We start from the raw sequence: 23,448 nt of genomic DNA, 5'->3' as shown, positions 1-23,448 counted from the left end.
GTCGCTCACGGCCCCAAACGATGTGAACAGGGTTCCCAAGCCCACCTCGACGGATGGATCTACGCTTGGTACACCGTGCCACGGTGCCTAGTCTGTCCCAAGCCCACCTGTACCGGGTACCACTTGGTAGACTACTAACACTACCTACAAACACCAGAAACTAGTTGCAACTCCTGGACAGAGATCAGGTTGATTAATAAGTCGAGAGAGCTTGGAGCGCCCGGAGCCCAATGTGTGGTAGTAACTGTTCATGGATCACAAACACAGAACTCAGTTCCTGAGGACGGCTGCAATGAGACAACCCACCATGTACTCCTACATGGCCTCTCACCGCTACCTTTACCAAATCGTGTTCACACACTTAGCTCTCACACAGTAGGACATGATCACAACTTTCCAATTCATTCCCGATGAATCAGACCTGACACAACTCTAAGCAATAGCAGGCATGACAAACAAGCATGAATGAGTAGGCACATCAGGGCTCAAACAACTCCTACTCATGCTAGTGGGTTTAATCTATTTACTGTGGCAATGACAGGTCATGCAGAGGATAAAGGGGTTCAGCTACCGCAGCAAGTAACAGTTGAAACGTTGTTGTCCTAATGCAGTAAAAGAGAGCAGGAGCGAGAGAGTGGGATTGTATCGGAATGGAAAAAGGGGGTTTTGCTTGCCTGACACTTCCGAAGATAGTATAGCTCTTCATCGGTGTCATCGATCGCATCGTCGAAGCAACGTCTACAGAGAGGGGGCAACACCGGCAAACAGAGAAGAAACACGATCAATGCAATGCACAATATGATGCATGCTATGACATGGCAATATGAATGTGTTTTGAGCTAATGCAGCTAGCAACAAGTGCAAGGGAGTCCATTTGAACCAAAGGTTCAAATGCAAACTCTAGTTTGAGCATTTAAAATGCCATTTGAATGTTTTCACTTATACAGCAGGTATAAGTTGGTTTTTCATGCATGAAAGTAGCATAAATGGATAGATTGGATTTTTCTGATAATTTTTCATATATAAATTATTTCATTCTGAGCTATAGATTATTTTCTATGATTTTTAGAAGTTTATAGGATTTTCTGGAATTTCCTGAATTATTTTAAATCCAGAAAAGGATTAATTGCGTCAGCACTGCGTCATGCCTGTGTCAGCAGTCAACTGGGTTGACCCAGGTCAAACCTGACATGTGGGGGCCACACGTCAGCGACACAGGGCTAATCCCGGTCAAACCCAGTGCTGACTGGGGTTTGACCAGGCCTGGGGCCCACTGTCAGTGGTTGTGGGCAGTTTAAGGAGCGGGGTTAGCGCCTAATGGCCGTGCCACGTCGGCACAGCCGGAGTTAGGTCACCGGCGACCATCCAGTGCGGCGGCGACTCGCTGAGTGGCGCTAGGGGCAGCGGCTGGTTGCGCTGAGGGCACCAGGAGGGAGCCCGTGCTCAACCGCATCCAACCGAAGAAGTTGGAGGGTGCGGGGTGGCCGGAAAATGGCCGGCGACGAGCTTTAGCGGCGGCGGGGCTCGGTGAGGTGCGGCGTTGCGGCTAGAGCAAGCGGGCAAGCAAAACGAGCAGCGGGGCAGCAACTACGTGCGTGTGCGAGTGTGTTGGGTCGGTCATTGTGATTGAAAGGCCACCGGAGCATCACCGGCGATGAGCTCGGGTGGCGGCGGGTTTCTGTATCCGATGAATCGATGACTACGGCGAGCAATCAAGGTGGAGGAGAGGGGGGTTCGGTCCGTGAGCTCACAGCGAAGACGTAGGGAAGGTCAGCGTGCTCGGGGAAGGCCTGGGGCGACGAGACGGCGGCGGCGATCTTGGCCGGCCGTGGTTGGAGATGTTGTTGCGGGCGTCGCTTCGGGGCTCTCCTCGTCGCGTGGCTCAGCGAGGAGGAACGAGGATGAAATAGCGGAGCTTCCTAGCACAGCGAGAGGCGAGGGAGGTACGGTGGTCAGGCGGGCGGCAGCGGCGAGCTCGGTGGCGCTCGGGCGGCTGCTGGAGAAAGGGCAGAGGGGAGGGAGAGAGTGCAGCGAGTGAGGGAGAGGAGACAGGGGCTTCGGGGCGTCGTGGTGGCGTCGCCAGGAGGGGCCGGGGAAGCAGGAGGTGGCCGGATACGCACGTGCGCGCGCCACGCTTCCCCTCTGCCTACTGGCAGGAGGAAGAAGACGGCTCTGCCCTCGGTGGGCTGGGCCGCTACAATGCCAGAACAGGTAGGCCGGCCCAGGTAACTCTCTCTCTCTGTTTTCTAGTTTAATTTGTTTCTGTTTTCTATTTATTCTGTTTTGTTTTGATTTAGTAAAATACTAAACCATTTTAAAAACTCCTGAGAAAATTTGTGGGCACTTTTAAAATGTTTACTAACAGCCCTCAAATGTTTTCAGAATTATTGAAGCATTTAACATATTTATAGCCATTAAATGCTCCAATTCAAATACTTATGATTTAATTAAAAATCCATAAATGGCCAAGAAATATGCTCATCATTTTTAGCACAGGTTTTCACCTTTATCAGAAATCATGAACATTTTCAAAGGCATTTTGGGTTCTTTGGAAAAGATTTTATTTGAACCTATTTGAGTTCTTTCTGGTGCTAGGGTTTGATCAATCCCCATTTCAGTTTTAAATAAAATTTAAACATGCTGCAACACACATGTGCTGGCCTAGTGCAAGGTAAGGCTAGGGATGTGGCAACTCACCCCCACTAAAACAAGAATCTCGTCCCGAGATTCAAGCGTAGGGTAAGGTGAAAGGGGAACGCAAACTAACATAATCTTCACGATCCAATTGTTCTTCTCAAAGATGTTGATTCATTGCATCATTTTGATCTTGACATCATTTCTTTCGAGAGCTTCATCCAACTATGATGACGGAAAAGAGGGAAACTCTACAGGATTGATCTTCTCGAAGATCGAGCTATACAAGATCAACTTGCGGAATGAGATGTTGAAACATCTCGAGTTGAGACACAAAACACATCGAGAGGGATGGAAGAACAAACGATGAGATTTGACTTGGTGGGCAAAAATCCTACGCTTAGGTAGGATGGTGCATGGTTTGAAAGTAGCGAGGAGATAGTTGCCACGATTCCATAACGGGGCACCTTAGGGAAGGTGGCTCATAGAAATATCCCTTAAGTGGCAAAAAGAATTACTTTTGATTCAGAGGTCAATGAAACTCCTCATACCAGCCTAAGGCAATTTACAAATGATCGTGTGAACGAGTTCGAAAGAATGGCATAATCGGACTAGAATGGATGATGTGGACTACCTTGTTGATGACAACACCATGGATGATTTTGCTTATCATCGGGGATGGATGGGACCCATAGTAGGACCACTTTTGAAGATGATCCTGAACAGTAATTACTGAGGTGCAAGCTGGGAACAAAATGCAAATGCTGGGTATGATTCTGGTAACTGGGGATAACTCAACGAGAGTGATTCCACCGTTGAATGGTTCTAGCATAACCGGGGAAATTGGGGCCAATCCCAGTTAGTGCCGATGATGACACCTAATGCTTGCGCGTGCTCTCAAGAACTTGAGCATTTCCATATTCATCAAGGTTTTACCAACATCCGTGCTGAGGATCCTGGCAACACAACTTACTACCATGATGAATGGTGATGGACGATGCAGGTGCAAAGGAGGACAACACTTTCTCAGATTTTTCCTTAGCAATGCCAAAGAAGCAAATCTGGATGATCGACCGAGAGACATTTAGCACTCCGCTTCTAATGTTCTCCCTGATGTTCTAGCTACCACGGTTATGCAAAAAAACATCAATATGGCCATCAAGTAAAGGTCGGACGTCGGAGGCACAAAGGATCCCTAAGGAACAACTTCTAGAATAAGTCACACGAAATCCTCATGGCGTAGATGGTCAAATAGCTCAATCAAGATACTACAATGATAGATCTTCCAGCTAGGTGTGTCGGCCAGAACATCAACCTTGTCGGGACCTACATCATAATCTTGGAAAAGTTCCAACCGTCATATCTGCCTGAGATTCAGATCTAGTTGGTAACAGGATATTCCAGACTCATCGAGTCTAGAAGAAAATGAAGGTTTGCAACACAAATCGACGAGATGACGTTGCGAGATTCTCGGGAGATGAACTACGATAGTAAGCTCCAAAACATGAGCTGGTTCTGCTACACACCTGTGAACACACTGTCCTAGACAAGCACGACCACATGGTAGTCTTATAATAAAACACTACCAAGTTCTGGTTGGGAACCATCATCGCGGATAACGAAGTCCTTGCATAAGTCATATGATTAGCTCTTATGAAGGAACTTCTTCTCCTTGAACAAATCAGTTAGTGGCTTGATGTGCTAGGAAACACATATAGAATGGAGGCGGCCAACCTATCAAACCATAGAGTACTTTGCACATGTGCGTGACTAACTTGGGATGATTCCAGAGGAAGCAAAAACAATCTTTCTCGAATTCACGGCGGCAACTTGCAACTAATGCACATGAGCTTAGACGAAGTCACTTCTTTCATCCAAACATATACTTCATGAGCTAGCACGAAGAAAATGCTTTCAAAAAGTTTCCAACACTAGCTGGATGTTCAACACGAGTCATGGAGAAGGTAGCAGTGTTGCTGATGGGCTCAACAACAATTCATCCAGGTTTCCATGGAGATGGAATTCCATAATTATGTGAACAAGTGATAGCATTGGTCAGACCCAAAAGATGTAATGGTGTATGCTCGAGGAATCAACCACGAGTAAGACAACATTACGAACATCGTTGGTTCTGATTTGATTTGATAATAGCCCATACTCAAATCAAAGTTTGGTTAAGATGATAGGTCCATTAATTGATCACGAGGACCAATCGATGAAGAAATTATCTTTCTACGACAAACACACACACAAGAGATATCCTTTGGAAAGAACTAAGCCAGGCAAGCTTTTATCTTCCAACTCTCCAAGTTGTTGTTTAGCTTGTCCAACTAGCTCAGGGGTATCCAACACGGATTCTTGGAGAAGGGGTGGTTTACAGGAAACCAACTTGATCACGAATTCAACATAGCGGTCAGGTAACAACCTGGTAATACTTCCGAGAAGATATTCGGAAAATCACGAACCACCGATATCTTATTAAGCTCGAGATCAATCTTGCTTTTCAGGGCAAGACGGTATGATCAAGAGAGTGATGGATTGACACAATCCTATCTCGTTGATCGAGGTGTGCACCAGGGAAAATGGACTAGGTCGCACGATAAATCTTAGGATGATGATTCAGTAACCAGCACGCTAAGAATGAGAGTATTGCCATTAACTACCAAGCAACGAGTTGCTCAGAGTATTGATTTCACACATCATGGTTCACTTGTCGGCATTCCGGTTGTGACAACACGGGGCCAAGAAATGAATGATGATGGCGAGGAGTATCACTGCATCAAGAATTCATAAGAGTTGTTGCAATTCTCATGACACTCTTGACATAAAGATGGTTACACTCCAAGGTAGAACAGAACAAAAACTGGATTGGCATTTTGATCTGTGGAATACAACTACTTTGACCCAATCCCAAAGATGGACGAGGTACTGGAGTTTGTTTCTCCTAGTCATTCCGGATTAGAATGGCTTGACAGACCACAAGAATAGTAGGCATCGATAACACAAATGCACAATTACTCCTGACTATCAATTGACAGACGATGGTCGGAATACCAATGAAGAGGGACAACTCAAGGGGACATATATGTTTCTGAGTTGTGGATGCATAGATTAATGTCGAACCAAGTTCAACAGGTTTCTTCCAGATAACCCATGCAGAAAGGTAGGACTGGCAGATTCACAATGTAGAATGGAGAACTCATCGAGATCACTCTGGTTGTGATCTTTTGGATAAAAGAACTTCTGCCATGATGGTTCATGGTATTGGAAGAATGAAATACCACGGACCTCGAGGACTATCGCAAAGGTTACTGATATCGTAAAGGTACGAGCAACACTATCAACATGAGGTAAGTAGAGTGAATCTTGGGTCAAGAACCCAAGAATAGAATACCTACTAACTAATAACATCACGGGATGCTTTCGAGAATGATGGCCAGAATCATCACACTAGGAACACAAAACATGGCCATATTACTAGGTGGTTCTCTAAGACACCTAGGGTCATAATAATGGCTTCAACATATACGCCGAGGCAACAAAGTACCTCAACTCGATGATTAGTGTGATTAATTTGGCCCAAAGGAACCTCGGGAACGGGAATAAGGGATTTGCAAATGCATCGGACTATTTAGAAACCTGGGATGACTCGAACAGCATAACGGCTGTAAATGCTCAGAAAGGATTTGAGACATTCACAAGGATTTGCATAGTCACTTAACAACATCATATCAAGGTTCTGGGATGAACTGTCAACACATGGAAGTAGTAGAAACTGAGCTGAGGCTTGGACGAACAATCCTACGAGTCTACGGATTAGTAACACGTGATCCTGATAGAAAGATGAGAAGCCTAGTTCTTAATCCCCGTAGAAGAGAAGAGGGTGACTCAGATCAGAAGGGCATAAGGTAAAGGAGTAAAAAGAGCCTTACGTTCCCTTCCACAATCAATTCCCTTATATAACTAAAGCATTTCTAGACTCAACTTCGACCAGTTTGGCTTCGTAAACCTACAGGCAGTCAGGCTCTGATACCAAAGCTGTCGGGACCCCGATTCCAAGTCACACCGATCTAGCCTATAACACCTCATATCACTTTGCGGCCTCACGCACGGTACTCCCACGGGTGTCGCCTTACCATGGCCCGGGACCGTTTGCGCCTTTTGGCTCACGTATATGACAATGTCACTAGCATCCATATGACAGAGAACCCGGGCCGACATGGCTAGTCGTGAACCCAAAGCGGCACTAACGTATGGGGACAAGCGTACATGAATCAACATCGAACGTGTCGGTCAGCAGCGTGCGAATCCGGGCTGTAGCACTGGGCTAACAGGACTCCGGGAACCCGGGCTGTAGCAGGCTAGGCAGGACTCCGGATGTCACCGCGTGATATTTCCCCGAAGGGACAGACACAGGAACGATATGAAACACATGCCGTCCAGTCAAGTGTCCAGAGCAGTAGTGCTGGGCTAGCAGGACTCCGGTGAACCGGGCTGTAGCGGACTACTATGGCTCAAGGAGGCACTAGACTACATTTCCCCATAAGAGAGGCTGCTAAGGATAGACAACTAGATTGTCGGATCCCACACATACCAAGCATTTCAATCATACACACAATATGCTCGATATGTGCAAATACAACAAGGCATCACAACAAGACTCTACGACTCAGAGTATTTATTCATTAGGCTCCAAAGAGCCAGATATTACAAACATGGGTCTCATGACCCAACATTCAGAGCATACAAGTCAAGGCACATGCGGAAGCTTAACATGTCTGAGTACAGACATCTACAAATGAAAAAGGCTGAGAAGCCTGACTATCTACCAGATCCTGCCGAGGGCACAAGATCGTAGCTGAGGTATCAAGCTAAACGTTGAAGTCCACACAGAACTACTAGCGAGACTGACGTCTCTCTACGAAACATAAAATAAGCAAACGTGAGTACAAATGTACCCAGCAAGACTTACATCAGAACTATCTACATATGCATCGGTGTCAACAGAGGGGGTGGTGGAGTTTAACTGCAGCAAGCCAGCTTTAACTCGGTGGTTATCCTGAACTACGACTTCAAGCAACTCTTTTGAGGTGGCGCACACGAGTCCACATATTCACCATCTCAATACACCACTATGGATTCGCTCCCGTCTCCCTACGAGAACGCCATCCATAGCACTCACGCTTATCTTGCGCATTTTAGAGTATCCACTTTCACTTGTCTATGAACTGTTATAGGCAACCCAGAAGTCCTTTTCCGCGGACACGGCTATTCGAATAGATCATATTAACCCTGCAGGGGTGTACTTCGTCACACACGCTCTCGCCACTTACCACCATGTACACGTCGTGTACCTCGGCAACCTTCAAGAGGAAGCCTGGCGAGGGAGTCGGCCACGACCTGACTAACCACACAAGTCTCTAGTCCAGGTTTATTGCCTATTCGGGTTCCATCCGCAAGGAGATCCGACCGGGGTGTCGCTCACGGCCCCAAACGATGTGAACAGGGTTCCCAAGCCCACCTCGACGGATGGATCTACGCTTGGTACACCGTGCCACGGTGCCTAGTCTGTCCCAAGCCCACCTGTACCGGGTACCACTTGGTAGACTACTAACACTACCTACAAACACCAGAAACTAGTTGCAACTCCTGGACAGAGATCAGGTTGATTAATAAGTCGAGAGAGCTTGGAGCGCCCGGAGCCCAATGTGTGGTAGTAACTGTTCATGGATCACAAACACAGAACTCAGTTCCTGAGGACGGCTGCAATGAGACAACCCACCATGTACTCCTACATGGCCTCTCACCGCTACCTTTACCAAATCGTGTTCACACACTTAGCTCTCACACAGTAGGACATGATCACAACTTTCCAATTCATTCCCGATGAATCAGACCTGACACAACTCTAAGAAATAGCAGGCATGACAAACAAGCATGAATGAGTAGGCACATCAGGGCTCAAACAACTCCTACTCATGCTAGTGGGTTTAATCTATTTATTGTGGCAATGACAGGTCATGCAGAGGATAAAGGGGTTCAGCTACCGCGGCAAGTAACAGTTGAAACGTTGTTGTCCTAATGCAGTAAAAGAGAGCAGGAGCGAGAGAGTGGGATTGTATCGGAATGGAAAAAGGGGGTTTTTCTTGCCTGACACTTCCGAAGATAGTATAGCTCTTCATCGGTGTCATCGATCGCATCGTCGAAGCAACGTCTACAGAGAGGGGGCAACACCGGCAAACAGAGAAGAAACACGATCAATGCAATGCACAATATGATGCATGCTATGACATGGCAATATGAATGTGTTTTGAGCTAATGCAGGTAGCAACAAGTGCAAGGGAGTCCATTTGAACCAAAGGTTCAAATGCAAACTCTAGTTTGAGCATTTAAAATGCCATTTGAATGTTTTCACTTATACAGCAGGTATAAGTTGGTTTTTCATGCATGAAAGTAGCATAAATGGATAGATTGGATTTTTCTGATAATTTTTCATATATAAATTATTTCATTCTGAGCTATAGATTATTTTCTATGATTTTTAGAAGTTTATAGGATTTTCTGGAATTTCCTGAATTATTTTAAATCCAGAAAAGGATTAATTGCGTCAGCACTGCGTCATGCCTGTGTCAGCAGTCAACTGGGTTGACCCAGGTCAAACCTGACGTGTGGGGGCCACACGTCAGCAACACAGGGCTAATCCCGGTCAAACCCAGCGCTGACTGGGGTTTGACCAGGCCTGGGGCCCACTGTCAGTGGTTGTGGGCAGTTTAAGGAGCGGGGTTAGCGCCTAATGGCCGTGCCACGTCGGCACAACCGGAGTTAGGTCGCCGGCGACCATCCAGTGCGGCGGCGACTCGCTGAGTGGTGCTAGGGGCAGCGGCTGGTTGCGCTGAGGGCACCAGGAGGGAGCCCGTGCTCGACCGCATCCAACCGAAGAAGTTGGAGGGCGCGGGGTGGCCGAAAAATGGCCGGCGACGAGCTTTAGCGGCGGCGGGGCTCGGTGAGGTGCGGCGTTGCAGCTAGAGCAAGCGGGCAAGCAAAACGAGCAGCGGGGCAGCAACTACGTGCGTGTGCGAGTGTGTTGGGTCGGTCATTGTGATTGAAAGGCCACCGGAGCATCACCGGCGATGAGCTCGGGTGGCGGCGGGTTTCTGTATCCGATGAATCGATGACTACGGCGAGCAATCGAGGTGGAGGAGAGGGGGGTTCGGTCCGTGAGCTCACAGCGAAGACGTAGGGAAGGTCAGCGTGCTCGGGGAAGGCCTGGGGCGACGAGACGGCGGCGGCGATCTCGGCCGGCCGTGGTTGGAGATGTTGTTGCGGGCGTCGCTTCGGGGCTCTCCTCGTCGCGTGGCTCAGCGAGGAGGAACGAGGATGAAATAGCGGAGCTTCCTAGCACAGCGAGAGGCGAGGGAGGTACGGTGGTCAGGCGGGCGGCAGCGGCAAGCTCGGTGGCGCTCAGGCGGCTGCTGGAGAAAGGGCAGAGGGGAGGGAGAGAGCGCAGCGAGTGAGGGAGAGGAGACAGGGGCTTCGGGGCGTCGTCGTGGCGTCGCCAGGAGGGGCCGGGGAAGCAGGAGGTGGCCGGATACGCACGTGCGCGCGCCACGCTTCCCCTCTGCCTACTGGCAGGAGGAAGAAGACGGCTCTGCCCTCGGTGGGCTGGGCCGCTACAATGCCAGAACAGGTAGGCCGGCCCAGGTAACTCTCTCTCTCTGTTTTCTAGTTTAATTTGTTTCTGTTTTCTATTTATTCTGTTTTGTTTTGATTTAGTAAAATACTAAACCATTTTAAAAACTCCTGAGAAAATTTGTGGGCACTTTTAAAATGTTTACTAACAGCCCTCAAATGTTTTCAGAATTATTGAAGCATTTAACATATTTATAGCCATTAAATGCTCCAATTCAAATACTTATGATTTAATTAAAAATCCATAAATGGCCAAGAAATATGCTCATCATTTTTGGCACAGGTTTTCACCTTTATCAGAAATCGTGAACATTTTCAAAGGCATTTTGGGTTCTTTGGAAAAGATTTTATTTGAACCTATTTGAGTTCTTTCTGGTGCTAGGGTTTGATCAATCCCCATTTCAGTTTTAAATAAAATTTAAACATGCTGCAACACACATGTGCTGGCCTAGTGCAAGGTAAGGCTAGGGATGTGACAATGATGTTAGATGCGACTGCCCGCACTTGGTTGAAAGGGCTACCACCGAATTCCATCGGGTCTTGGGCTGAACTGAAAGCCCGGTTCATCCAAAACTTCAAGGACGTGTAGGCAGTCTATGTCAATTGTGGATTTGACTAACTGTAAGCAGCAGGAGGGTAAGTCTACGACACATTGGGTTCGCCGGGTTAAGGAGATAATACATTCCTCTGATAAGATGGACGCCGGCTCTGCAGTCTTAATGTTGGAACAAAATTGTCGCTTCGTGCCCCTGAAGATGAAACTCGGGCGGCTTAAGTGCGACTGCAATGATATGGGTACACTGATGGCGGCTCTCGTCAAGTACGCCGATTCTGATGGTACCAAGGACCCCGCTTCAGATGATGAAAGGACAGGGAAGGGAAAGAAGAACGGCAATGACAAGGGTCCTCAGCATAACCCGGGGAACCAAGGAGGTGGCAAGCGCAAGGCCGATGGCAGCCTAGAGTTCGTAGCCAACGCCAGCTCATAGGGTAATAACCAGCGACGCAAGGGGAGGCCCCCTCCCCGAGCCGGCGGGTCAGGCCCGACGCTGGAGCAGCTGTTGAATGAGCCTTGTCCAAGGCATGGCTCTAGAGAGAAGCCAGCTACTCATCTATGGAAGGATTGTGCAATCATGAAGGCCTTTAAGAATTCCAACGCCTTTAACGGCAACAATGGCCCGGGCGGTGGCTCAGGCGCCGGCGGCTTTCATGGCCTGGGCGGCGGCTCAAATTCTAATCCTCAGAACGGTCAAGGGGGCTTTAATCAGCAATCTGGCCAGGGTCATCAACAACAGCAGGGGGTTATCATACCAATCCGAAGCAGCTTTGCGGTGGACAGTATCATGTGTTTACCACCAGTCTGTGTAAGCGAGATCAGAAGCTTCATAAGAGGGCTGTGAATGCTGTTGAGCCGGCGGTTCCACGCTACTTGCGGTGGTCTGAGCAGCCTATAGTGTGGAGTAGGGAGGATCACCCTCCCCGGGTGGATAATCCGGGTCACTTGGCCTTGGTGGTGGCTCCTCAGGTGGGAGGATATAAGTTCACTAAGGTGCTCATGGATGGAGGCAGTAGCATCAACATCCTCTATTATGAGACGTTCCGTCGTATGGGGCTGATTGATAAGAACCCCAGCCAATCAAACACTATTTTCCATGGTGTAGTACCTGGTAAGTCGGCTTATCCAGTCGGCAAGATCGAGTTGGAAGTGGCCTTTGGAGATGAGCACAACTACAGGGTGGAAAAATTGACCTTTGAGGTGGTCAAGATAAGAAGTCCGTACCATGCCATATTTGGGCGGCCGGCTTACGCCAAGTTCATGGCACGGCCGTTTTACGTGTATTTACAGCTCAAGATGCCGGGTCATAATGGGACCATTACGGTTCACGGCAGCCGGAAGGTGGCCCTGGAGTGTGAGGAAGGCGATGCAGCTTATGCAGAATCTGTTTGTGCAACAGAGGAGTTGAAGTTTTACAAAGACAACGTTGACCCAACAGATATGACCTCTCTGAAAAAGCCGACTACGGAGCATGAGCCGGCAATGAAATTTAAGTCGGCTGATGAGACTAAACTTGTTGATTTCGTTCCAGGAGATTCATCTCAGCAGTTTAGCATCTGTGCCAATCTGGATCCAAAATAGGAAAGCGCGCTCATCGAGTTCATCCATGAGAATAGGGACATTTTTGCATGGAAGCCGTCTGACATGCCAGGTGTACCTAGAGAACTCGCTGAGCACACTCTCAATGTTGATCCGAAATTTAAGCCGGTCAGGCAGTTCCTTCGGCGGTTTAATGAAGAGAGGCGGAAAGCTATTGGTGAAGAGGTGGCCCGGCTCTTGGCGGCCAGGTTTATCGCTGAAGTCTTTCACCCAGAATGGTTAGCTAACCCGGTGCTCGTACTCAAGAAGAACGGCACCTGGCGGATGTGTGTGGACTACACGGACTTGAACAAGGCGTGTCCAGCTGATCCTTTCGCCCTTCCCCGTATTGATCAAATTATTGATGCTACGGCGGGTTGTGAGCGCCTAAGTTTCTTGGATGCTTATTCTGGATATCATCAGATTAAAATGGCAGTTAAGGACCAGGAGAAGACGGCGTTCATCACTCCCTTTGGAGCCTTCTGGTATGTGTCTATGCCCTTTGGACTCAAGAGTGCACAGGCGACTTATCAGCGTTGCGTGCAGAACTGTCTTCATAACCAGATTGGGCGCAATGTTCATGCTTATGTGGATGATATTGTGGTTAAATCCAGGAAGGAGGAAACCCTGATAGATGATCTGAGGGAAACCTTTGATAATCTCCGGGTCTACAAGATGATGCTTAATCCGGCCAAGTGTGTTTTTGGTGTTCCTGCAGGCAAGCTCTTGGGTTTCTTGGTTTCTAACAGAGGCATTGAAGCTAACCCGGAGAAGATCAAGGCCATCACCTCCCTAGCTAAGCCGGCGTGTATAAACGACGTCCAGCGCCTGGCGGGTCGTATTGCTGCTTTAAGCCGTTTTATAAGCCGTTTGGGGGAGAAGGCTATGCCATTATATCAGTTGATGAAGAAAACTGATGACTTTGTCTGGAATGATGCAGCTAATACTGCTTTTGAGTATTTGAAGAGACAGCTGGCCGAGCCCCCAGTCCTTGCTGCTCCGGTTGACAAGGAGCCTTTATTGCTGTATGTGGCTGCTAACACACGAGCCGTCAGTGTGGCCGTGGTGGTGGAGCGCAAGGAATAGGGTAAGGAGCATCCGGTTCAGCGGCCGGTTTATTATGTCAGCGAGGTACTCATTGAGTCCAAGCAGCGGTATCCGCATTGGCAGAAGCTTGTTTATGGTGTGTTCATGGCAAGCCGGAAGCTTAAGCATTATTTCCAGGGTCACCCCATCACTGTGGTCAGTTCTGCCCCCCTTGGAGATATCATTCAAAACAGAGAGGCCACAGGTAGAGTGGCTAAGTGGGCTATAGAGCTCGGACCTCATGGGCTGAAATACGTGCCACGCACTGCTGTTAAATCTCAGGTCTTGGTGGATTTCATCAATGATTGGACGGAGTTACAAGTGCCCGAACAAAAGCCGGACAACACATACTGGACTATTCACTTCGATGGGTCCAGGCAATTGGAGGGCTCGGGGGCTGGAGTTGTATTGGCTTCCCCTAAAGGTGACAAGTTTCATTATGTGCTACGATTGATGTTTCCTTGCACCAACAATGCAGCTGAATACGAGGCCTTGCTCCACGGTCTTCGGATGGCTAAGGAGATGAGCTTGAGCCGGGTAAGGTGCTTCGGCGACTCAGACTTGGTGGCTCAACAAGTATCAGGAAAGTGGGACTCCAAGGACCCTCTCATGGCGGCTTATCGCCGTGAAGTTGATGCCATTGCTGGGCACTTTCAGGGTTACCAAGTAGAGCACATCGATCGCAGAAAGAACGAGGCGGCTGATGCTTTAAGCCGGCTGGGCTCTCAGCGAAAACCGGTGCCGCCTAATACTTTCCTGGACGTCCTGTATAACCCTTTTGTTAAGTTGCCTACAGAGGAAGACTTGGCTGTCCCTGACCCGGAGGCACGACTGGTGGCGGCTCTCCACATCATACCGGACTGGACAATGCCCTATCTGGCTTACATTACCCGGAGAGATTTGCCTGAGGGCGAAACTTTGGCCAGGCAAATAACCCGGCGGTCTAAGTCAATGGTTGTTATCAATGGTGAGTTGCATCGCCGCAGTGTTACGGGAGCGTTCCAGCGATGTGTCTCCCCTGAGGAAGGTCAAGACATCTTGCGTGAAATTCATGAAGGGGATTGTGGCCATCACGCCGGCTCAAAGTCTCTTGTGGCCAAGGCTTTTCGTCATGGTTTTTATTGGCTGACGGCTCATGCTGATGCGGAGGACTTGGTCAGTAAATGTGATGGTTGCCAAAGGTTCTCGCGACGGGCTCATGTGCCGGCTCAGGAGCTGAGGATGATCCCAATTACTTGGCCCTTTGCGGTCTGGGGGCTTGATATGGTTGGGCCTTTTAAAAGGTCCAAGGATAAGAAGACCCACCTCTTGGTGGCAGTTGACAAATTTACCAAGTGGGTTGAAGCGGAGCCAGTTAGCAAGTGTGATGCAGCCACGGCGGTTCAATTTATGAAAAAGGTGATTTTTCGCTTTGGCTTTCCACACAGCATTATAACTGACAATGGTACCAATATATCCAAAGGCGCCATGGAGGAGTTTTGTCAACGAGAGCATATCCGACTTGATGTTTCATCAGTGGCTCATCCTCAATCCAACGGTCAAGCTGAGAGGGCTAATCAGGAGATTCTAAAGGGCATCAAGCCCCGGCTTTTGGTCCCTTTGCAACGGACGCCTGGGTCAGCTCCCAAGCCTGGGAGTTGAAGGCAGCCGCGCGAAGATTGTGGTAGTCCTGCGAGACAGGCAGAAGAGCGAAGTAAGAGCAAGAATAGCAAAACTAGATCCGCTAAGAAGTTCCAAGCCGCCTGCTCAGCAGCCGACTCGGAACTCGGGGACTACACCCAGTGGATGCGCTGACGCGCCCCCACGGAAGAAACCGAGATCAAAAACAAGCAAGATAAGAAGACTAACTCGGATGGCCGCCCGCGTCGCAAGGAACTCGTCGTTGTATTTCCTCAGCGTCGTAGCCTGGGCTTGGAGCCGGGTCCGGACGTCCTGCACGGCCACATTCATCACGGCCGTCCCCCCGCCCGGCGTCCACCCCGAGGTGGCGCTGGCCGCCTCCATATCCTGGGCCGACGAGCTGGGGCCCGCGGCCGGCTGCGGCTCCGACGCCGCCTTCTGCGGCTCTGATGCGGCCTTCCCCGCGCGCTGGCGCGGCGGCTTCCGGACCGCCAGATCAGTCCTCGCAGCCGGCTCGCCCCCCGCCGACTGCGCAGGCGGTAGATCAGGCCGGCCGCCTTGAGCCGTCCCAGTCGGCGAGGTCGGTACCGCCGCCCTCTCCAGGATGACGACGTCGTCATCCCTCTCTAGCCCCGGCTGGTCACCACCGGCTTCTTCTGGCGGGGGCTCTGGGGCCCCAGGCGCCGCGACGCGCAGCGGGGTGACCAGCAAGGCCTCCTCCGCCATCACCGCAGCCGCAGCCTCTGCTTGGGCCTTGGCTGCGGCGTCAGCGCGCGCCTTCGCTGCCTCCTCCTCCTGCGCCGCCTTGGTGGCGGCCGCCCTCAACGCCTCCGCCTCCCGCGCTTCCCGCTCCTCTCGCACCTCCCGCGCGTTCCGCTCTATCGTCGCCTGAAGATCGGCACGGGGGTCCACGTGGCGAGTAGTGCTCCCAGATCCTCCCGGCGACCCAATGACGGAGGCGGCAGCAGCCCGCTCAAGCGACAATGGAGAAAAAGACAAGGATTCAGGAGCTACCAGAGAAAAAAAAAGAATGCACGAAGGAGAGTATACTTATGCCGACACCGTCTGCGGCTGCTTCACCGCCTTGCGGAAGCGAGCCGCCTTCGCGGCCGCCTCCTCCTGCCTGGTCGCCGCTACCCCGCCTCTGGGCTTCTTCGGCCGACTGCCAAACAAGCCCGGCGCGGCACGATGCTTTTGCCCGCCGCCCCGAGCAGGCGGCGCAGCGGAGGAACCCACGCCGTGGCTAGGCGCCGGCTGACGGCGTGGGACGACTTCAGCCTCGTCGTCGTCCGGCCAGTCGTCGAAGCTGACTCCAAGCCCGGAGCCGCCTGCTTCGCCGCCGGCCTGGCCACCGCCCGCCTCGGTGTTGTCGTCCATGGCGGCCGCCCCCAAGTCGGGGTCCTCCAGATCGTGCTCCGTCCGGTCAGGGACGAATCGGCGCTCCGCGTCCGACCCGCCTGCAGGCCGAAGAAGAGGGCTCTGTCGAGGCAAGCCGGCTAGTCAAAGTCGGCCAAAAGGAACTCGGCGACAAAACTGAGAGAAGAGAAAGAGAAAAGGAGAACATACCGTGGGCGGCGGATGGGCTCGGCAATATGGCTCCTAGCCGAACTGCCACTCTGCGGAGAGCTTGCAGTTCGCAAGGTAGTTCACCATATAGGCCACCTCGTCGTGCGGCATGTCCTTGGTGCACATCCGGCTAGGATCAAGCTGGCCGCTCATCTGACATATCAGATGAGGGCGGCTCTGGAGCGGGAGCACCCGGCGCATGACGAAGGCGGCCAGCAGGTCGGACCCCGATAAGCCCTCCGATTGGATCATCGCCCGCACTCAGGCGACAGCTGCGGTTCCAGCCGGCGTCAGCGTCACGGCCCGGTAGGACCACTGGGGCCGCCTGCCTACCGGTGGGCCGGCTGCGTAAGCCGGCAGATTGACGTAGTCGCCCTGCGGGGCGACGTTCTTCACGTAGAAGTACGACTTCTGCCATAGCTTCACCGACTGGATCAGCGTGATGACGGGGAAGGGGTTGTCGGCAGCCACCCTCCGCATCGCGACGAAGGCGCCAGTCTGAGCCGGCACGCCCTGCATGCGCGTGCCCAACTTGGACTGGAAGAACTCCCCCCAGAGCTCGAGGGTGGGGAGGACGCCGAGGTAGCCTTCGCACAGGGTGACGAAGGCGGACAGCAGCACCACCGTGTTCGGGGTGAGGTGGTGCGGCTGGAGTTGGTAGAACTCGAGGAAGGAGCGGAAGAAGGCGCTCACGGGCAAGCCGATGCCGCGCAAGAAATGCGAGCGGAAGACTACCCGCTCGCCTTCCTCCGGCTCCGGCGTAATCTCCTTCGCCGGCGCAAGACGGACCTCCACCTTGTCCGCGCCGGGCAGCCGCCGTGTCTTGTGGAGGAACTCGACGTGATCTTCATGGACGTTGGAGCCGTCCCAATCCCCGCGGAACTGCATCGTGGTGTGGGGCTGGCAAGAATGAGCGCGGCGGCGGAGGATCGAGTGGTGGAGCGGCGCGGCGGCAAGGCGCTGACGCAAGAAAGAGCAGAAGGAAGAAGATGGCGGAGAGGGAAGGGGCGTGCGAGCGCCTGCCACTCTCCCCCTCACCCTACTTATAGCTTCGCACGGTGAAGCCGGGGAGGCGGGGCGTGGGGTGAGACGTGGGATTAACTGCACCCACTCCCCCCACGCCTCGCGATTATTACGCCCTAAAGGCGTGCCGAAACTGCCGCAGGAAGACGTGCGGGCGGCTTCGGGCCGCAGAGAATCCGCGCTTAGGCCCGGGCGTAGGCGTGGCGGGCCCCAACCTGTGGCAACGTCCCGTCACGCGCGTGGGTTGGCAGGCTTTTTAGCCAAGGGATGCCACGTGGTTCGCAGGCGGCAAGTGGCCGGCCCGCGGCCCGGTGCGCGCGCTGGCAAGCTCCTGCCTTCCGACTCCAAAAAAATTCGCCGAGACGGCGCCCCAACCAAAGTCGGCTCCCAGCTGCCGGCTTGTCAAGATAGGAAGTTGATCGAGCTTCTCGACTCCCACCCAACCTTGAAGCCCAATCAGCTTTGGGGACTAAATGGCCACGGGTAGCCTAACCGACTACCCTTGGCTCTTCAGAAATTATCAGACCATTTGATCCATCAAGCATTCAAAGCTTTGGGCCGCCTTCCCCCGGATGGCTACCCTAGAAGCCGACTCTCAGAAGGCGACCCAGCCTCAGCAACCTCCCCCAAGATAGTTACGAGATGGCCGACTCAAGGAAGCCGGCCGTAGAGAATGCCGACTCCCCAGAGCCCGCCGTGAAGAGCGCCGACTCCAAGAAGCCAGCCAAGAGAGCACCCACCGAAACTACGCCCACATAATGGTGATGGGACGGGGCGTGGCTACAGTGCGGCCTACTACCCCCGTATCCCGAGGCAGGCGTGGCCACAGGACGCCGTACGGGTCGGCCATCTCCCGTCTGGCTCGGCCTTGTAGCCATGCTGGCCTCAACGTCATCCACGACAGACGCCAGTACGGCCCACGGGCGGCGGGCCCCTTTAGCCAGAGAGAGACGTGAAGGCGGCCCGGCCTCCCCAGTCGGCCAAGGGCGTAGCCGGCCCCCAGAAGTCGGCTACTCCCCTCCCTCGAAGCATGTGCCACATTAAGGAGACAAGACGAGGTAAGGCTACAGTGAGAGCCCTCGAGGCGGCACACTGTAGCCACGCTTACCTCGACAAAGCCCTCGTCATCAGAGGCGAGGCTACAGTAAACAGCCGCCCACAAGACCCCCAGGTGGTGGGGCCGTTCTGTCAACCAGAAGGGCGGCAGCCGGCGGGACCCACCAGTCGGCGGGCCCCAACGGCCGGCGGAGAAGCCGGCGAGCGCAGACACTGACGACTGGGACCCGCGCTCAGCCGGATTACAATTGTACCCCTGGGGGGTAGGCCTATATAAACCCCCCGGGGCACCCATGCAAAGGGTTGGCTTCTTAGAGTTACACACACATCACATAGAGAGGGAAGTGAGAGCTAGCCTTGCTCTTATTCTCCCTTGAACCCAACAGCTCAAGGAGCATTTGTAGCTACTCGTTCTGATCTAGTGATCATGCGGAGACCCCGCAGAGCAGGACTAGGGGTGTTATCTCCACGGGGAGCCCCGAACCTGGGTAAGATTCGCCGGCGTGCATGTCTTCGCCTCATCCCGTTTCCAGGCACCGGCGACGTCTTACTGGCTCCCACCATGATAAGCCACCCGTTGGCATATGTCGCACCTACCACCCGACAATTCTGGATCGGAGTTCGATATACCTGAGTTGGAGGCGGAAAAAGTTGTCGTCGACTGGATTCAGGAACTCGCTGCCGAGCACGCTCGTCGAGTGCATGCTGGAGATTCTCCAGTCGAGTGCGCTCAGCCAAGTTGGCCAGGCGCACCTCCTCCAAGGCCCGGGCCTCGGGGTTTCTCCAACAGTAGGAGTGTGAAGCGCATCCATGTTACGGCGGCGAAGCTCTTCCCTCTGCTGCGAAGAGAGGGGCTCGGGGCGGTACTCCTCGTGAGCACGCGACGGATCGCCTCCGCCATCACCACCGTCGACGCGGGGGAAGCCAGGAGGACTGCGTGGTCCGTTGACCATCAGGACTTTCGCCGCAGGGTCACTAGTGTCGCACTCGGATGCGGTCTCAACGGAGCCAGTCGAACAGGCCGTAGAGAGTTTCGTCGGGCTCGATTGCCGCGACTTGGGGGGTGGCCGACTGGCGAGCTACCGCGTGCCTCACCCGCCGCTGGAGCCTCGACCGGCCGGAATGCTTGTGCCGGCGGGCTGCAGGGAGTGAAGACGCCACAGGAGCTGACCGATACTGGGTCGACGGCTGCCGCAGGAGGACGCCACGGACGCACGGGCGAAAGTGCGTTGCCCCGCGGATGGGGAGCGCCTCGACATCGAGTGGAGCCTCTTGGAGCCAAGCGGAGTCGTCGGCTACGAACACGAGCACGCCGAGACGGATCTCGCGGCCCTCTGCCAATCCTCCGCCTGAAACCATGCTGATGAGGATCGGAAAAATTGCAACTTCTTCAACAAGTCGCTAAAACACCGGCCCCACAGTGGGCGCCAACTATCGTGGTTCTAAGTCTCACAGTAGAATAGGGGGTAGGGATGTAGAGTCAAGGTCCTAGCTATGGAGAAGCTGTACGCACGAGTTTTACGAGTTCAGGCCCTTCTCACGGGAAGTAACGGCCCTACGTCTCGGAGCCCGGAGGCGGTCGACTGGATTATATGCGTGTGTGTGTTACAGGGGGTGCGAACCCCTGTCCCAGAGGAGGGGGGAGGCTTATATAGAGTGCGCCAGGACCCCAGCTCCCCTCCGTAACACAGGGTTCAATGTTCATAAAGAGGGAGCGTTACAGGTAACGTCTGTAGTAAAGTAATATAAATGACTATTATGTCTAAGAGTAAATGCCCGACCGTTGCTGCGCGGAGTGGCTTTAGGTCTTCTGCACGTCGAGTGGTTTAGTGGTCGAGTGACCTAAATAAGGGGGGGTCTCCAAGTGAATGGTAGGTCGAGTGGATTGCACTCGACACCTTCGTTGGGTCCCCTCTATTTACTCCTGAACCTCTTTGCTTCTAGGACAAGGACCTTAGGTAGGAGGTATAGGTCAGGCCTATTACCCTACCCCAGGTCTATGTCCTCATCAACGTCATCAAGCTGAACGTGTGCTGAACGCGGAGGTGCCGTACGTTCGGTGCTTGGATCGGTTGGATCGCGAAGACGTTCGACTACTTCAACCGCGTTACTAAACGCTTCCGCTTTCGGTCTACGAGGGTACGTGGATACACTGTCCCCGCTCGTTGCTATGCTTCTCCTAGATAGATCTTGCGTCATCGTAGGAATTTTTTTGAATTACTACGTTCCCCAACATTGACATCTCCGGCTCCCCCATCTCCCTCGGCGACGGCGCTCCCGCCGGGGCGATGGACCTCTGTGTGGAGGTGTTCGTCACCGACACCGGCGCTTGTTCTTCGTCCAGCGCGGCGAGGAAGGCCGCCAAAGCCAGGGCCGCAGCGGGCCGCGCCAACTCGCCCAACCCATTGCGCGCCATGATGCAGAGCCTTCGCATCCCCATCACCACCAACGTGGACGCCTCCAACATCACCGAGACCCGGAATCAGCTCGAGGAAGACCGCCAGCGCCTGCAACACCGCGTGGACTCTGCTCAGCTGGAGCGCAACACCGCCTACGGCTTCACGCCTGCCGCGGCCGAGCCAAGCCGGGTCGCCGATGTGCGAGCCCGGGGCAGCACGATCGGCCGCGCCCTCAGCGCAGTCCCTCCCGTCTACGAGACCCCCGTGAAGAATATGCGCGCCGCCCAGGCGGCAGCAGTCATCCTGGATTAGCTCGCAGGCGAGGAGCTGAAGGACCGCCTGAAGCGGGTGAACGACCTCCTCGACGCAGCCAACGCGCATCACGACCGCCTCAACCAACTCGCCAAGCCGGCGGGATCCGGCTCCATCCACACCAACGGTCCCGAGGACCAGCAGAACACGACGTCTTCGCCACCCGGCGAAGCGCATTCTGGCCGCACCCAGACCCGGCGTAACCGCGCTCCGGCGACTGCCGACGGCTTGGGCGACGAGCCGGCCCTGGAAGACCGGCACCGGCATGATCCTCCCCCGCAACCCGGCCATCGTCCGGCTTTGGCCGACCCTCCCCCCCTCCCCCACGGCGCAGTCGTCAGCCGGTTGGGCCCCCGCGCCATCGACGACACCGACGCTCGCCACCGCTCGACCAGCTTGCCCTCTCCCTAGAGCTGGAGGAGAACAACGCCGTCGGGCCGGCATGCTTCGGCCCGCGCATTCGGGATGAGCCCTTCCACAAAGGGTTCACGCTTCCCCACGACACCCCCAAGTACAATGGCACCGTCAAGCCGGAGGACTGGCTCATCGACTACACCACCGCCATCGGTATCGCGGGCGAAAACCACCGTCTCGCCGTACGCTACGCTCCACTCATGCTCTAGGGTTCGGCCCGCACGTGGTTGAACAGCCTGCCAGCGGGCAGCATCAACGCGTGGGTCGACTTCGAGCAGGCCTTCGTGCGCAACTTCACCGGCACCTATAGGCGACCCGACCGCCCCAGACAGCTCGCCATGTGCGTGCAGGGGCCCAAGGACACCGGTCGTGGGTACCTCGCGCGCTGGACCAAGCTCCAGAACAGCTGCGAGGGCGTCCATGAAGTCCAGGCCATCCAATACTTCATAAGCGGGTGCCGAGACGGCACCCTCCTCAAGCACAAGCTATTGTGCTTCGAGCCGGCCACCATGGCCGCGCTCATGGTGACGGCGGACAAGTACGCCAACGCCGACTCCGCCATGAAGATCCAAGTGGACGAAGTCGGCAAGGCGAAGCCGGTTCCCCCTCCCAAGCCGGCCGGCGAAGGTAGCCGACAACAGAACAATCAGCAGAACAACAAGCGCAAGGCCGACCAGCCGGCCCAGCGCTACGACAACCAGCTCGTCGCGGCTGCCGAACAGGCACCCGCGCCCGAGCCGGCCGCCAAGCACCGGCAAACCGGCAAGACGACATGGCAACCCGCCATGAGCTTCGAGGAGATGCTCGACGCTCCCTGCAAGCACCACAGCGGCGGAAGGTCGTCCATGCCCACGCTTCATCAATGCGCCATCACCAAGCACATCATGCGGGGTGACATCCCGCCCCCTCCGGCTCCGGCTCTGGGAGCAGGGCAGTCGCCTCCTCCCCCTCCTCCTTCGCCTTCGGCAGGCGGCATGATGCACGACGACGTCTACCCCAACCAGAATGCGACCTATGCCGTCTTCACCAGCCTCGGTGATGAAAAGCGTAGCGAGCGCCTGCTTCAGCAGGAGGTGAACACCGTCGTGCTGGCCAAGCCGGAGTACAAGCACTGGTCGCAGCGCCCGGTCACCTGGACCCGGGAAGACCACCCGGCCGTCATGCCGAACCCGGGTGGCTACGCCCTCGTCCACAACCCCACCATTGTAGCACCTCGGCGCACGTGCAAGTTCTCCCGGGTCCTCATCGACGGCGGCAGTAGCATCAACACCCTCTACCGCGACACCATGACCAAGCTCGGCCTCGAGGCCAAAGACCTGGAGCCGACCTAGACGATCTTCCACGGCTTCGTTCCCGGCCTCTCCTGCTCCCCGATCGGCTGGATCCGGCTCTACGTCCTGTTCGGCACCATCGACCACTCCTGACGCGAGCCGCTTTGGTTTGAGGTAGTAGATCTGTCCAGCGCGTATCATGCACTGCTAGGCCGGCCCGCACTCGCCAAGTTCATGGCAGTGC

The sequence above is a fragment of the Aegilops tauschii genome, chromosome 2 (assembly GCF_002575655.3).
Source record: "Aegilops tauschii subsp. strangulata cultivar AL8/78 chromosome 2, Aet v6.0, whole genome shotgun sequence".
In the NCBI taxonomy this organism is placed as follows: Eukaryota; Viridiplantae; Streptophyta; class Magnoliopsida; order Poales; family Poaceae; genus Aegilops; species Aegilops tauschii.
Note: the sequence above shows the minus strand (reverse complement) of the source record.